This window comes from Lolium perenne, chromosome 3 (genome assembly GCF_019359855.2).
Source record: "Lolium perenne isolate Kyuss_39 chromosome 3, Kyuss_2.0, whole genome shotgun sequence".
NCBI classification, from domain to species: domain Eukaryota; kingdom Viridiplantae; phylum Streptophyta; class Magnoliopsida; order Poales; family Poaceae; genus Lolium; species Lolium perenne.
The window spans coordinates 314,992,364-315,007,420 of record NC_067246.2 but is presented as its reverse complement, the minus strand read 5'-3'; the positions used below and the strand labels follow the sequence as shown (position 1 = coordinate 315,007,420).

The 15,057-nt window shown below is 44.3% G+C and overlaps 2 long non-coding RNA genes across 3 annotated transcripts; both read left to right on the top strand.

Annotated features, from left to right (window-relative positions):
* The first annotated feature begins 523 nt into the window (after nt 1-523).
* On the top strand, nt 524-1,422 carry LOC139837712 (uncharacterized). Of its 2 annotated transcripts, none has more exons than XR_011754345.1 (3): nt 524-572; nt 994-1,052; nt 1,356-1,422. It is a non-coding gene; the product is annotated as an uncharacterized lncRNA (long non-coding RNA). The 2 variants fall into 2 exon arrangements; XR_011754344.1 differs by having other exon boundaries at nt 525-572; nt 921-1,052.
* An 11,701-nt stretch (nt 1,423-13,123) lies between these two features.
* Nucleotides 13,124-14,925, top strand: LOC139837711 (uncharacterized). Its single transcript, XR_011754343.1, has 2 exons — nt 13,124-13,221; nt 14,478-14,925. It is a non-coding gene; the product is annotated as an uncharacterized lncRNA (long non-coding RNA).
* The last annotated feature ends 132 nt before the right edge of the window (nt 14,926-15,057 follow it).

The window sequence follows — 15,057 nt, the reverse complement described above, 5'->3', positions numbered from 1 at the left end:
ACTCAGTCACTCAGGCCTGATGTCCTAATTTTTTTTACTACATGGTACGGTAGTAATAAGTACCAAACAACTATATATCCTGTAGTCATGCATTCACGGATTTACTGGTGAACATGATCTGTCATTTGAATCAGGCATGATGTCCTAACTTTTGCTTCATGTGTTGCAGGTGTTGCCTACACTTCTTGACCGTCTATCAAGGTTCTTAGCAAGCACTTCCTCTCAAATGCTTCCAAGTTACTGATTCCTCTTTATCCAATGCATACAAGATGAATTCTTTTAGCGCCTCTTAGCCACCTCAATGTTAATTATTGTTTAACGTAGCGATAAGGCTATCCAAACAAGTAATTCTACATCCTCTTTCTTAGTTAAAATTGAATCTTTATTAAGAAAGAAAATTATGTAATATGTGGGCATCATTTGTACTCATTGTAGCTTGTATCTTTGGTCTTGTTTATTCTGAAATAATTGCGTGTGCGATGTAAGGACTAATGGGTATGCATGTCGTGATTTCAGGAATTCGGGCTAAAGAAGCTACAGAATCAGCTTTTAAGGATGGAAAACAGCTATTGGTGAGTGACTTGATCATTAATCTTATTATTTAGTTGCATTTAATGTTCTGCCTTTTATGTCAATGATTTTCTATGCAATATATGACATGAACTAAAGTTTCCGTGGATTAGGCTCTTTGTAGCACATGGGAAGCTGAACTTCGTTGTTTCTGAGGACCAACTACTACTGTATTCCTCCCTATGTCAAAATTTATCCAGTTCAGATCCACCTTAAATACCATCAGAATTATCTGCAATCTTTGTTTTAATCCTAACTACAAATAGGAAAGAGTATATCTTTGGACTGGTCGTTTCTATAAGTTGCAACCTATCTGAGAACATCTACTTATGGATTGTTGCAACAGCTAGGCAGCTCTGAGGTAGTAGTGTATGCCGATTTTGTAATTGCCTTCAAACTGAAGTGGCGGTCCTGTACTTGTAGTGCTTGTGGAGGTGGCCAAGACCATGTACCACATTATTGTCTTCATGGCACTCGATCGGGTATGATTTGTTACCCTCACTGTTGCTGCTTAAACTTTTTTTTACTTCCCACTCTAATTGATGAATAAAACTAGGGTATCAATTAATCTTGTTGGGTATGTGATGGGATGGGGAGGGCTGGTGTGTCATGTGTGTGTGGTTTAGCACCATGGGAAGAAGCAACACAGGGGATATATTCTGTTCCTGCATTTGTGTGTTCTTATTATTGTTTGGCTTGGGGGTAATTGTGATTTATGAGAAATGGGGTAGCCATCTAATACTAATATTAAGAAAGTGTGAGTTTAACCATTTTTTCTCATGCAGAAATTACGCATGGGGCTGATCCTCGCCTCGGTGGTTAGAGTGATTCTATCTCGCATGATGATTCCAGAATCGTAAGTTCTAGGGGAGTATATATTGTATGTTTCATGCTTTAGTTTTAAGTTTGAGGAGAGGTACAGAAGAAGGTTACATATATTGCAGCTTCTTTGACTTAACAATACTGATAAAAAACTAATCCCTCCGATTCATAATATTTGTCCCTAATACGGATGTATCTAGAACTAAAATGTGTCTAGATACATTCATATTGGCGACAATTAATATGAATCGGAGGGAGTACTTTCATTTTTCAATTCGCTAGGTGTCCCAATTTTTACTTTAATTTTTCTTAGGGGTAGATTATCAACTACTAATTTAGTTTCTGAAAATGGAAATGGGAAGGCAACCTCTTTTTCAGAAAACCAAACAACTGTGGAATATGGAATATAGAAGGGGAATATAGTTTCGTATGTATTTGATTCATTACTTCACTGCAAGGTCTCGGTCCTGAACCCACGTATTCTACCAGCAAACCCTGTATAAGCATGTAGGTTGCTTCATTTTAGTGAAGAAATAAAACATATTTGAAACTCCACATTCCGGCCAATAAATATTTCACAATTTTCTATAGAGGCCACATTTTGCGGCTATGATTTCCTGAAATTGCACCATTTTCTATAGGCCTATTCAAGGGAACACGTTTAGGATGTGCCAAGTAACTTAGTTTCTACACTTGTATGGCGACGAGAGGTCATGGTGATTTATTATTTTGCGTTCTGCGAGTTTTTTACTATTTAGCATATATGTACTATTTTCCAGTATTATGGCTATCTAACCAAGAAGGTTTACATTGCCTTCCAAGTAGTTGCATTATCATGATAACTTGTGAGTCAAGTCTCTGCTTTTCTTTGTCAAGAAATCTCTTGCTCGGCAATGCATTTTAGAAGAAAAGAGTATATACACCTCTACAATCACTCTCATAATAATTTAACAGCCACTACGGTATGAAACATGCATCAAGCTCAGGCAATGAATTATCTTTTCGAGAATATAGGCAGTGAATTATCATGCAGTCCCGTGCACCTTTCTTAATTCCAGTTTCAAAACATTTTTCAGATTCATGTATGGTTTTTCTCATCAAATCTCAAGCAGGGCACTGCAAAGAGAACAGAAACCCATCTCCACGGCATGAAGACTGGTGAGCTGGGAAATGCTCCATGTTGAAATTGAAACTTTTGATTCCCGGTTCCTGATACACCCACTTAGGAGCTGAGCTTGGAGTGATGCGAAGTCTTTCTGCCGTGGATTATTTTCAAGGGGTTCATTTTGCCCCACTGGCTGCGCAGTTTATATGCAAATACCTATGGGAGCCAAAGCAACTTCGCAGTATTGCTGACTCTGTATCAGTTAGGGTGGCCAGCTACTGGGCCTGTGGTTAATGGAATTATAGTTCTTCTGTACAAATTTTTTGTAAAAAAGCGGGAAATTGACTATAATCATTATGTAATTTGTTTCATTCTTGAAGTTGTGTTTGGGCTATGTATCATTTAGTGTTCAATGGTTTTATATCCAACTTGCGGTAATGTGTTAATGTAGATGGCCACCACGCATCTGGATGCTAACAAGGTGTTTGGTTTATGATTTTGTAACCTGATCATGGCTTTTATTCGGTTAAACTTGCCCATAATTAGGTTCTGTGACCGACACCATAAAAGAAGCCTCCCCGTGCATCGGATATATTATATTATTACACATGGCTTGAATATTGCCTTTTGCCATTTGTGCCGGGGAGCACCAGGTCGAAGGGGTCTCAAAGACCTAACATTAGCCGATTAAAACTTATGGTTATGTGCTATTTTGCGGCTATGATTTCCTGAAATTGCACCATAGAGCGCCGGCATCCTCCCCCTCGCGACAAGATTGGGAGGAGACGAGCGTAGGCCGAAGGTCGGAGGCCCCACTCAAGGAGGCCGTCGGGGCGGCGGCAGCAGCAGCTGTGGCAGGGGCAGGGCATGCGGCGGCGGGCCGAGCGCGAGGTGCGGCAGGAGTTCCTGTTGTGGCTGCCTGCCGCGGCAGACAAACTGCCGGAATTCCTGCCGTGGCAGCCTGCCGCGGCAGAGGAAACGCCTAATTCTGCCGCGGCGAAGGACCCGGCTGGGCGAGGCGGTGTCGAGGCGGGACGCCGAGGCCGGGGCGGGCGCACTTGGGGCCGGCGCTAGGGTGCGCGGGACCGGTGCAAGAGTCGCGTTGGCGGCACGGGCGGCGTGCCGAAGAGGTCGTCGAGTCCGCGCGGCGCAGGAGGCGCAAGCGCGGATGACGAAGTTGCATGCTGAACAGGAAAAACCTTCTCATCGAAGACAACATGTCGCGAGACGAGTATTCTTCCAGTGACAGGGTTAAAGCAGCGGTAACTCCGATGGTTAGAGGGATACCCAAGAAAGACACATGCCATGGAACGAGCACTAAGCTTATGTGGAGCAGTGGACGCGATTTTAGGATAACAAAGACAACCGAAGACACGAAGATCAATGTATGAGGGAGGACGACCGTGGAGGCATGTGTACGGAACATGGGACTTTATGGTTGTACTAAGACAACGATTAAGCAGGTATGTGGCAGTAGCCAGAGCGTCGGCCTAGAGAGGAGCTGGAATGTGAGCCTGGAACATAAGGGTGCGCATAGTATCATTAATGGTACGAATGGCACGCTCGGCTTTACTGTTCACTGGGAAGTGCATGAGCATAATAGCCGCAGGGCGGTGCCGTGGGTGGTGAGGAGATTATCAACAGTCTTGTTGAGGAACTCGGAACCGTTATCTATCTAGAGGGAGCGAATAGTGACACCAAACTGCGTGCGCGTAAGCGAATTTTTTTCCGAGAGTACGTGGGCAACTTATTAGTTGGGCAACTTATTAAAGCAGTGTCTATTCCTAGAAATTATTTCAAACTTATTAAAACGCCGTGCATAGGTACACTTAAACATTGCGATGAGAGACAAATGTGCAAGTAACGAAATAAGAAATCGCAGCCACTTTCCGGTGATGGCAACTGCATTGCCCAAAGGAAAGTGGAAGAGACATCGAGAGCATTACCCAAATGAGAGTACAAGGGCCGTCGAGGGCGTTTCCTCCAACGAAACACGCTGAATACTACTATAGCTCACCATGGGATGGCCATCGAAAGAGCTACACGCTCCCGAGCCTCCAGTATTGAAATAAACAAACGGTTACGATGAGCAACGCGGTAACACGCCCCGTCGGATACTATTGTACTCGATGCAAGAGCTCTGCTCCAACCCTCGGTACTAAAATAAGCCAAACCCTATGGTTAGTCTCCGCCATTTGCGCGATAGCGCAACGGGTATTATTTGAAAGTTATTAAAATGCCGTGCATATGTACACTTAAACATTGCGATGAAAGACAAATGTGCAAGTGATGAAATAAGAAATCGCAACCACTTAACCATAATATTCCTGTGATAGCAAGTGGATTACGCAAAGGAAAGTGGAAGAGATATCGAGAGCATTACCCACATGAAAGTACAAGGGTCGTCGAGTAATGCGATAACACGCACGTCGGATACTATTGTACTCGATGGAAGAGCTCTGCTCCAACCTTCGGTACTAAAATAAGCGAAACCCTATGGTTAGCCTCCGTCATTGCGCGATAGCGCAACGGGTCATCTAGTAAGTAGAATTATCATTCAATTTCATTCGCTTAGCATTAATGTTATGAACATGTGTATCACTACTATCGAGATTTAACAAGAATAAACCATTCATCTCAGGTGCATGGCCATAAAAGACATTACTCATATAAATCGAACAACCATTATTCTCAGACTTAAACGAATAACCGTCTTGCATTAAACAAGATCCAGATATAATGTTCATGCTCAACGCAGGTACCAAATAACAATTATTAAGGTTTAAAACTAATCCCGAAGGTAGATGTAGAGGGAGCGTGCCGACAGCGATCACATCGACTTTGGATCCATTTCCAACGCGCATCGTCACCTCGTCTCTTGCCAGGCTTCGTCTATTCCCACGCTTCTGTTTCGAGTTACAAATGTGAGCAACCGAACCAGTATCAAATACCCAGGCACTACTACGAGAACCAGTAAGATAGACATCAATAACATGTATATCAAATATACCTTTCTTTTTGACGTGGCCGCTCTTCAGATCGGCCAAGTATTTGGAGCAATTGCGCTTCCAGTGCCCCTTCCCCTGGCAGTAATAGCACACAGTCTCAGGTTTAGGACCAGCCTTAGGCTTCTCAGGATGCGGTGCAACTTTCTTGCCGCCCTTCTTGAAGTTACCCTTGTTAGGCTTGCCCTGCTTTTTGAAACTGGTGGTCTTGTTGACCATCAACACTTGGTTCTCCTTCTTAATCTCTACTTCAGCAGATTTCAGCATGGAAAAGATTTCAGGTAAATCCTTATCCATGTTCTGCATGTTGTAGTTCATCACGAAGTTCTTGTAACTTGTTGGCAGTGATTGAAGGACACGATGAATACCCAGCTGGTTAGGGATCATCATCCCCAAGTCATTGAGCTTCTTCGCATGCCCGGACATGACGAGCATGTGCTCACTAACGGAGCTGCCTTCTTCCATCATGCAGGTAAAGAACTGCTTCGAGGCCTCATAGCTCTCCACGGCCGCATGAGTCTCAAAGATAAGTTTGAGCTCACGCATCATCTCACAGGGGTCGTGGTGCTCAAAACGTTTTTGGAGCTCTGCCTCTAAGCTGCACAAGATGGCACACTGAACTTCGGAGTACCGAGTTGCCCGAGTCTCATAAACATTCTTCATGTCCTCGGACACTGCAGGAGGTGGTGGGGGACCTAGCGGTGCTTCGAGCACAAATTGCAGGTTTCCACCAAAGGAGGAAAATCCTCACATGACGGAACCAGTCAGTGAAGTTGCTACCATTGCCCTTAAGCTTTTCTTTCTCTAGGAACTGGTTAAAATTGATGGAGGGGGGCGCCATGATCTACAACATATTTGCAAAGAGTTTAGACTAAGTTTATGATAAATTGAGTTCAATTTTAATTCTGAAATTAACTAGGTGAACTCCCACTTAAAACAACATCCCTCGCATTGTCTTAGTGATTACACGAACCAAATCCACTACACCAAGTCCGATCTTCACGAGAAAAGATGTAGCTTCAAAGGCGAACACTCAAAGTGTTCATCATATCATTCATATGACTCATGCTCTACCTTTCGGTATCCCGTGTTCCGAGACCATGTCTGTACATGCTAGGCTCGTCAAGGCAACCTTGGTATCCGCGTGTGCAAATCTGGCTTGCACCCGTTGTATGCACATGTAGAGTCTATCACACCCGATCATCACGAGATGCTTCGAAACGACAAGTCTTAGCAACGGTGCATACTAAGGATGAACACTTTATTATCTTGATATTTAGTGAGAGGGATCATCTTATAATGCTACCGTCGCGATCTAAGCAAAATAAGATGCATAAAAGGATTAACATCACATGCAATTCATAATGTGTGATATGATATGGCCTTTCTTCTTTGTGCTTTTGATCTCCATCTCCAAAGCACGGACATGATCTCCATCATCACCAGCATGGCGTCAAGGTCAGTGGCGCCGCTTCATGGTTGTCCATCACTTATAGCTACTATAATAACTACTTGAAATAAAGCTATTACATGATGAATAGACACGCAGGTCTTTAACAAAAATTAAAGACAACCATTAGGCTCCTGCCGGTTGCCATAATACAATAATGAACATCTCATACATCAAATATAATCATCATCACATCATGGCCATATCACATCACCAAACCCTGCAAAAACAAGTTAGACGCCTCTAATTTTGGTTTGCATATTTTACGTGGTTTAGGGTTTTCGAGTAAGATCCAATCTACCTACGAACATGAACCACAACGGTGATACTAGTGTTGAGAATAGAAGTGCAAATTACAATCTTCACTATGGTGGGAGAGACAGACACCCGCAAAGCCACTTATGCAATACAAGTTGCATGTCAAGCGTGGAGCAAGTCTCATGAGACGCGGTCATGTAAAGTTAGCCCGGGCCGCTTCATCCCACCATGCTGCAAGAAGCAAAGTACACAAAACTAAAGCAACAAGAGCATCACCGCCCACAAAACCATTGTGTTCTACTCGTGCAACAGATCTATGCATAGACATGGCTCTGATACCACTGATGGGGTTCGTAGCATAGAAAACAAAAATTTTCCTACCGCAAAACGAATAAATCCAAGATCTAATCTATGGAACACCCAAGATCTAATCTACAAGATCTAAGCAACGAGATGAAGATGAGACTAACCCTCGAAGATTCCAAAGCCTACGAGATTAATCTCGTTGTTGATGTAGACGATCGTCCCGGTCTGCAATCCAGCGAGACTTCCGTACTCCTGGCCGCGCGTACGGTGTCGATGAAGCTCCTTCCTCTCCCGTTCCAGCGGGCAGCGGAGGTGTGGTAGATCTCCTCCAACGTCCAGCAGCACGACGGCGTGGTGGTGGTGGTGGAGGAAGAAAACTGCAGGGCTTCGCCTAAGCCCGGACAGCGTATGGTGGAGGAAGAGGCGGCCAGAGGAGGAGGCAATGATGGGGTTGGTGTGGCCGGCCACCCCCTCCCCTCTTTATATAGGGGGCTGGCCGGCCAAGGTGGCCCCCCTTCCCATCTAGGGTTAGGGGGGCGGCGGCCAAAGGGGGGAGAGGGGCTTTCCCCCCCCCCCCCCCCAAGTTGATCCCCCCTAGGAAACCCTAGGGGGTTGGCCGGCCTGGGCCTTGGGGCCAAGTGCCCCTGGCCCATTAGGCCAGGAAGCATCCCCTCGGCCCACGGTGGGCCTCCTAGGTCGTGGGCCCCATGGTGGACCCTTCCGGAACCTTCTAGAACCTTCCACCAACACCGGAATAATCCCGAACATTTCCGAAAACCCAGAAATCAACTTCCCTTATATGAATCTTATTCTCCGGACTATTCCGGACCTCCTCGTGACATCCTGGATCACATCCGAGACTCCGAACAAACTTCGTCTCCATACCATATTCAAATCTACTTATGCGACATCGAACCTTAAGCGCGTCACCCTACGGTTCGCGAACTATGCAGACATGGTCGAGACTCCTCTCCGAGCAATAACCAATAGCGGGATCTGGAGATCCATAATGGCTCCCACATATTCAACGATGACTTAGTGATCGATTGAACCATTTACATACGATGTCAATTCCCTTTGTCTCGCGATATTTTACTTGTCCGAAGTTTGATCATCGGTATCTCCATACCTTGTTCAACCTCGTTACCGACAAGTACTCTTTACTCGTACCGTGGTATGTGATCTCTTATGAACTATTCATATGCTTGCAAGCTAATCAGATGACATTCCACCGAGAGGGCCCAGAGTATATCTATCCGTCATCGGGATGGACAAATCCCAATGTTGATCCATATGCCTCAACTTACACTTTCCAGATACTTAATCCCACCTTTGTTGCCACCCATTTACGCAATGGCGTTTGATGTAATCAAAGTACCCTTTCGGTGTAAGTGATTTACATGATCTCATGGTCGAAGGATTAAGACAACTATGTATTGAAAGCTTATAGCAAATGAACTTAATGACTTGATCTTATGCTACGCTCATTTTGGTGTGTGTCCATTATATCATTCAATTAATGACACAACCTTGTTATTAATAACATCCAATGTTCATGATCACGAAACCATGATCATCTATTAATCAACAAGCTAGTTATAAAAGAGGCTTACTAGGGACTCCTTGTTGTTTACATAACACACATGTATCAATGTTTCGGTTAATACAATTATAGCATGGTATATAAACATTTATCATAAACATAAAGATATTATAATAACCACTTTATTATTGCCTCTTGGGCATATCTCCAACAGTTGGGCCGGCCCACTTGCTATATGGTGGACCCCACATACTAAATGGGCCGGCCCTTTAACAGGAAAGTGGGACCCACCTGTGTTTTTGGCCCGGCCCACTAGCGTGTTGGGCCGGCCCACTTGCTATATGGTGGACCCCACATACTAAATGGGCCGGCCCTTTAGCAGGAAAGTGGGACCCACCTGTGTTTTTGGCCCGGCCCACTATCTTGTTGGGCCGGCCCAATTGCTATATGGTGGACCCCACATACTAAATGGGCCAGCCCTTTAACTGTTAAGTGGGACCCACCTGTGTTTTGGCCCGGCCCACTATCTTGTTGGGCCGGCCCACTTGCTATATGGTGGACCCCACATACTAAATGGGCTGGCCCTTTAACAGGAAAGTGGGACCCACCTGTGCTTTTGGCCCGGCCCACTGGCTTGTTGGGCCAGCCCAGTTGATCTAGTGTGGACCCCACGTACTAAATGGGCCGGCCCGATAGCAGGAAAGTGGGACCCACATGCTAATTGGGCCGGCCCACTTGCTTTAAGGCGGACCCCACTTGTTAAATGGGCCGGCCCGATAACAGGAAAGTGGGTCCCTCATGTCTTGTGGGCCAGCCCTTTTGCCTGTTGACCGGTCAAACGAGTGCATTCGGCCCGGCCCACATGCTTAGTGGGCCGGCCCATTAAAGTTTTGACCAGTCAACTTTAGAGGTTAGGCCCGGCCCACGTAACTAATGGACCAGCCCAGCTATATAGTTGACCGATCAAACTAAGTCACTGGCCGGCCCAGAACTTAATGGGCCGGCCCGCTTAAGACGTGGCAGCCTCGTGTGGGCCTACCATCTACCACGGGGTTTCGTAGGTTAACGCCGTTAATCGCGCTAACGGCGTCTGCCACGTGTCAGTTTGCATGACGTCAGCAGTCAACGGGCTCCCGGAAACACTTGGGCAACGGTCCGATTTTCCGTGGCGGAAGGGCGCCCAAGCGCGATGGACCGAAAAAATCATCGTAGGACTTTGCCTGACGCAGTTTCCACAACAGAACCCATATCGTCGGGTTAGGCCCATAGGCGACGAAAAATACCCCTTAGAGGACGATTTTGAGACGTTGTCTATCAGAACTTTTCTTGTAGTGATGTATGCTCCAAATTATCACGGCATGTGTAAGGTTTCCATGTGGTCTACAACTCTGTACCTAGGTTATTGAGTTAGCTATGTACGTAGATCAGAATAATGGATATGCCAAAGGATCATAGCAACCATAGTAAGCTCTAATAAATATAGGACGGTCCCCTTTGCCATGCACGACAACCTGCCTATCAAAAGTGTTTTGCGGGTCACTACCTTCAACCCACATCGCGGCCACCGTGAAGTCATGGGGACATTGTACCTTCTCTGGTCCAGTCTTATGTCCGTGTTAAGGGATATTCTATATTCTTCCAGGTTCGGAACATATCCACAGCTTTTAAAGGTCTTCACATAGGGGTTGTCCTTTAGTATCTCCAGAATGGCCCGTATGATATTGATATCAAGATCTGGAGACCGCTTCACTCTATGTTCCAAGGTTTCATCTGTATCATAGAAGTAGAGCTGGAGATGTCTAGGTCCTTTATCACCTGGCACCAGATCATCCATTTTATAATATAGTGCCCCTTGTGCATGAAATGTATACACACCGGTTCTCGCCGCACTGCTGACGGTCTTGTCGAGGGTCACTCCAAGGCTTGTGAAGGAGAAGTGGGTGTTGAAATACCGAATATGCTTTCTGAAATATTTTGCATCAGCATCAACCTGACTTGTAAACAAACGGCGCAACTCTTGAGGAACTTCAGGGGTAGCTATCTTGACTTTTCCTTTTCTGCAATGTAAAGCAGTGGCCCTCATATTGTAGCTTCATTGCTCCACAATGGATGCATCTGGCATCGTTTTCAAAACATGATGCTTTTCTTTGGCGTATTGTGGTACACGAAGTCATAAGGATCATCATTCTGTTCACTCGAGGCACATCAGTTGTCAATCGGTACGAATCAAATACATCACCTGCACAAGCAGAACAAATAGTAATTTAGTTGATGCGGCACTTATTCTGACCAGAATTTAATAGTTATAAAAAAATAATTATTGTTATGAGTTACCTAGACCAGTAAAAATCCTGCACTCTTCATCATCATCAAGCACTGTTTCTTCCTCTTGCATGGTTTCCGTGTTTTCTGTGTGCAAAACAAGTTAAATTGGCTTAATGTATAAATGAGGCCTTATAAAAATGTGCACAATCGCCATGCTATTTTACCTTCGAACCTAGCATCTTGTTCAACTGGTTCAAAAATCCCCGGAGGATCAGATTCATCGGTAATGTTTGTCTCACCTGGATCTGTATTAAATAGCATAACAATTGATAAATAGCAGTTTACAAACACAATAAATGAATGATATGCAGAAAATGTTCTGAATATTAATTCCGTTGTACAATAATACATGGAGAGAACTAACTGGTATGGACATGAACATTAGTACATCAACAATACCTGCTCGTATGATTGTGCGTGCATGGCAGCATTGGTTCGTGGGCTAGATGCGGAGCTATTTTTGACATGTATAGTATCGTTGTGGTCAAACAAAGGTCCCGCTTTCCCTTCTGCAATGCTTATACTTGCGGTTATTGCGCAAATATTCTTCCCTCTGTTCATCCATCATGAGCGAGTATTTTTCCCTGCGTTGATGCCGTCTCTTATCAGGATCTGCACTTTTTGCTACAAAACTCTCTTGCCCATGAAAATTTGCAGATGTGGACACATGCCCCATAGCTGACTCGCAGCATGGCGTTTGAGTCACGTTGCTCATTGGGGTATGCGGTGAACTCGGTATATAAGTAGCTGGTGGTTGAGACCCGTCGAGTCCACTCCTTGCCGCATCTATCTTTTGTTGGTGGGCTATACGCTGTCTCTGTAGATACTCAGCTTTATTTTCTTCAGACATTCGAGCATACCATGCCATGTTAGTGCGTTTTGGGCGGCCTTGGCTTGGGCATACATGATTGTTTGTTAGGTCTGTCACAGGACCAGTAATAAAACATCATTGTCAGAGAATTTCCATAAACACACCGTCACAAAGATCACACTCACACAAGTGTGATGTAGAGCATATATACTTGCTTAAATAAATTAAACAAGAGGCCCAAGAATATATTACCTGATAATTGGCTGAGTGAACCTGCCCCTGCAATATTGGACTGGGCGACAAGAATAGGTCTATTTCCTCCTGATTTTTCTTGCATACGCCATGCTTCATTTCTGTGCAACCAATCGGACTTATTGTCACCGACCACTTGAGATGCATAGTGCTGCACATATGGCGGCATACCTATAAGTATTTGTAGCTACAAAATCAGCCTTTTTCAAATAACATGGCACGTATATGTTGGAAGTATAGAACACATGACCTTCTTCAAGAGCAATGTTCGTATCCTGGGTGACTCCGAGATATTCAGTGGCCTGTGTACAGCATGGTAGGTTTTCCTCATTCTCAGCGGCGATTGGCTGTTTTTTAAGTTCCTGTAATTCACGTCGGCGCTTTAAAATCTCATATTTATTATTTGCATACCGCTCCCTCTCCCTATGCCTTTTGAGCTCTTTATAATCTGCATAGATATCACACTTTAGTATGTCACATAATAATGATGAGATTGCATCCTACAATATTAATACCTGAACAGCAAACAACTTTGTGAACTGAGATTGTAGAGCATTTATATTTGTTGCATTAAAATAAAACATGATGCACATCATTATATTACCAGATAATTTGCTTAGTGAACCTAACACTTCAATATTGGACTGGGCATTAACATGTATTTCTCCTCCTGGTTTTGGTTGCAGCTGGTATGCTTCATTTCTATGCAACCAATCGGACTCATCGTCACCGCCCACCTGAGATGCATAGTCCTGAACATGGGGCGCCATACCTGTAAGTATTTGCAGCTACAAAATCAGTATTTCATATAACATGGCACATATATGTTGGAAGCATAGAACACATGACCTTCTTTAGAAGCAATGTTATGTATCTGGGTGACTCCACATATTCTGTTGTCCTGTGTCTTGCATGGTATGTTTTCATCATTCACATCGGCGGTTGGCTGTTTTTTAAGCTCCCGTAGTTCACGTCGGCGTTTTAAAATGTCATCTCTATTTTTTGCATACCGCTCCCTCTCCCTCTGCCTTTTCAGCTCTTCAGAATCTGCATACACATGACTCTTTAGTACGACAGAAACTGACGATGTTACTGAACATTGAGCGTGCTGTCAGCTACCTTGACTTTGGCTGTTCGTTATGTCTTGGAATGGAGTCCGTGTGAAAGATGCCATATATGTACCGAAATAAGGTTCCTTGTAAAATTAAGAGGTATCAAAAAATGTGACGAAAACAAAGTAAACTGTCAAAACTGCTATCGTCAGAAAATCAACAAATACCCCAAGTAGATAAGTATTTTTGCTAAAATTTGCACGCAAACACATTTATACATACCCAAACGGATTCCTTATTCAGAAATTTGTAAAGGTTGACTTAAGTAAGATGTTTATGCAGAGATCAAATGTTTCAAGCAATATTCATTATATTGAGATATCTCTAATTAACAAAAGTAAAAAATTGTTAATAGTAAAGCTTTATCATTCAGTTTACTGTTGTATACATTTCCCTGAACTCATGCCCCAGTGTTAGAGTCAATAACATATATCTTCATGAGATCAACAAGCAAGGCATAGAAAATCACGAATTTCACTTATATCCAGGTCACGTTTTATCACTTGTAGCCTAGGTTTTGATTTTAAAGAGAGTCATTTGATAGTGTAGGGATAATAATATAGTCTGAAATCTTGAGAAAATGCTAGGCTTAATTACCTGAAGCTATACACTCAGAATCACCGGTCAATTGTCCAGTTGTTTGCCTAAAAATTCAATAGAGCTATGACCATATGATTTACAGTACATGCTTAGTTTACTGATTTCAACCTCTTGCGGCTTCTATTACTTCATGTGGTAGCAATGCAGAAATCGCAGCATATACATGTACTCGACCACAGATGCAAACAATTATCTGACTCAAACCAAATATTGTATGAAGGTGTATGAAACTGCAGTCATTGATTTCGCTGATATGCAGATAATTGCAGCCAACGTAAGAGCCCTGATTCAATAATTTGATTCTGAGTAATGCTGCAGGTCACAGTTTACCAGAAAGTGATCAGGTAAACAGTGGTGGAACCGCTGGGAAGAAGTGCAGCTGCGTGCGTCCTGCTGGAGCCTGTCACATGGCGTCGGCGTGAGGGCGATATGGCGGCAGGTTGACGACGGCGACATGACTGCGTGGTGGAACGCGAGAACGGCGAGAGGAAAGCGTGCTGGACGGCGAGAATTGCTGTTGGGCGGCAACGGCGAGAGGAAGGCGTGACTGACGGGACGGCGACAACGGCGAGAGGAAGGTGTGGTGGACGGCGAGAACTGCTGCTGGGCGAGAAGTGCTGCGGGGTCTGAGGAACGGTTACGTGATTTGTTCGTGTATGATCGATGTCCTTTTTTTTTTCTGTGGAGCAGAGCAGACGTGGTCTGCTGGTCTGCTCCCATCAAAGATGTAATAGATCTCAGCTATTGGATAGGTCGATTGAAGGGTTGAGATTGGTTGGATGGGACGCTCTCGCTCTTTTAAAGTAGGAGAGATATAGCAACAACTCCGACTGACATGAGGGATTTTTACGGTGAGCTTGTCGACCAGGAGGCGGCCTCTGTCGGTGCCGGCAATCAG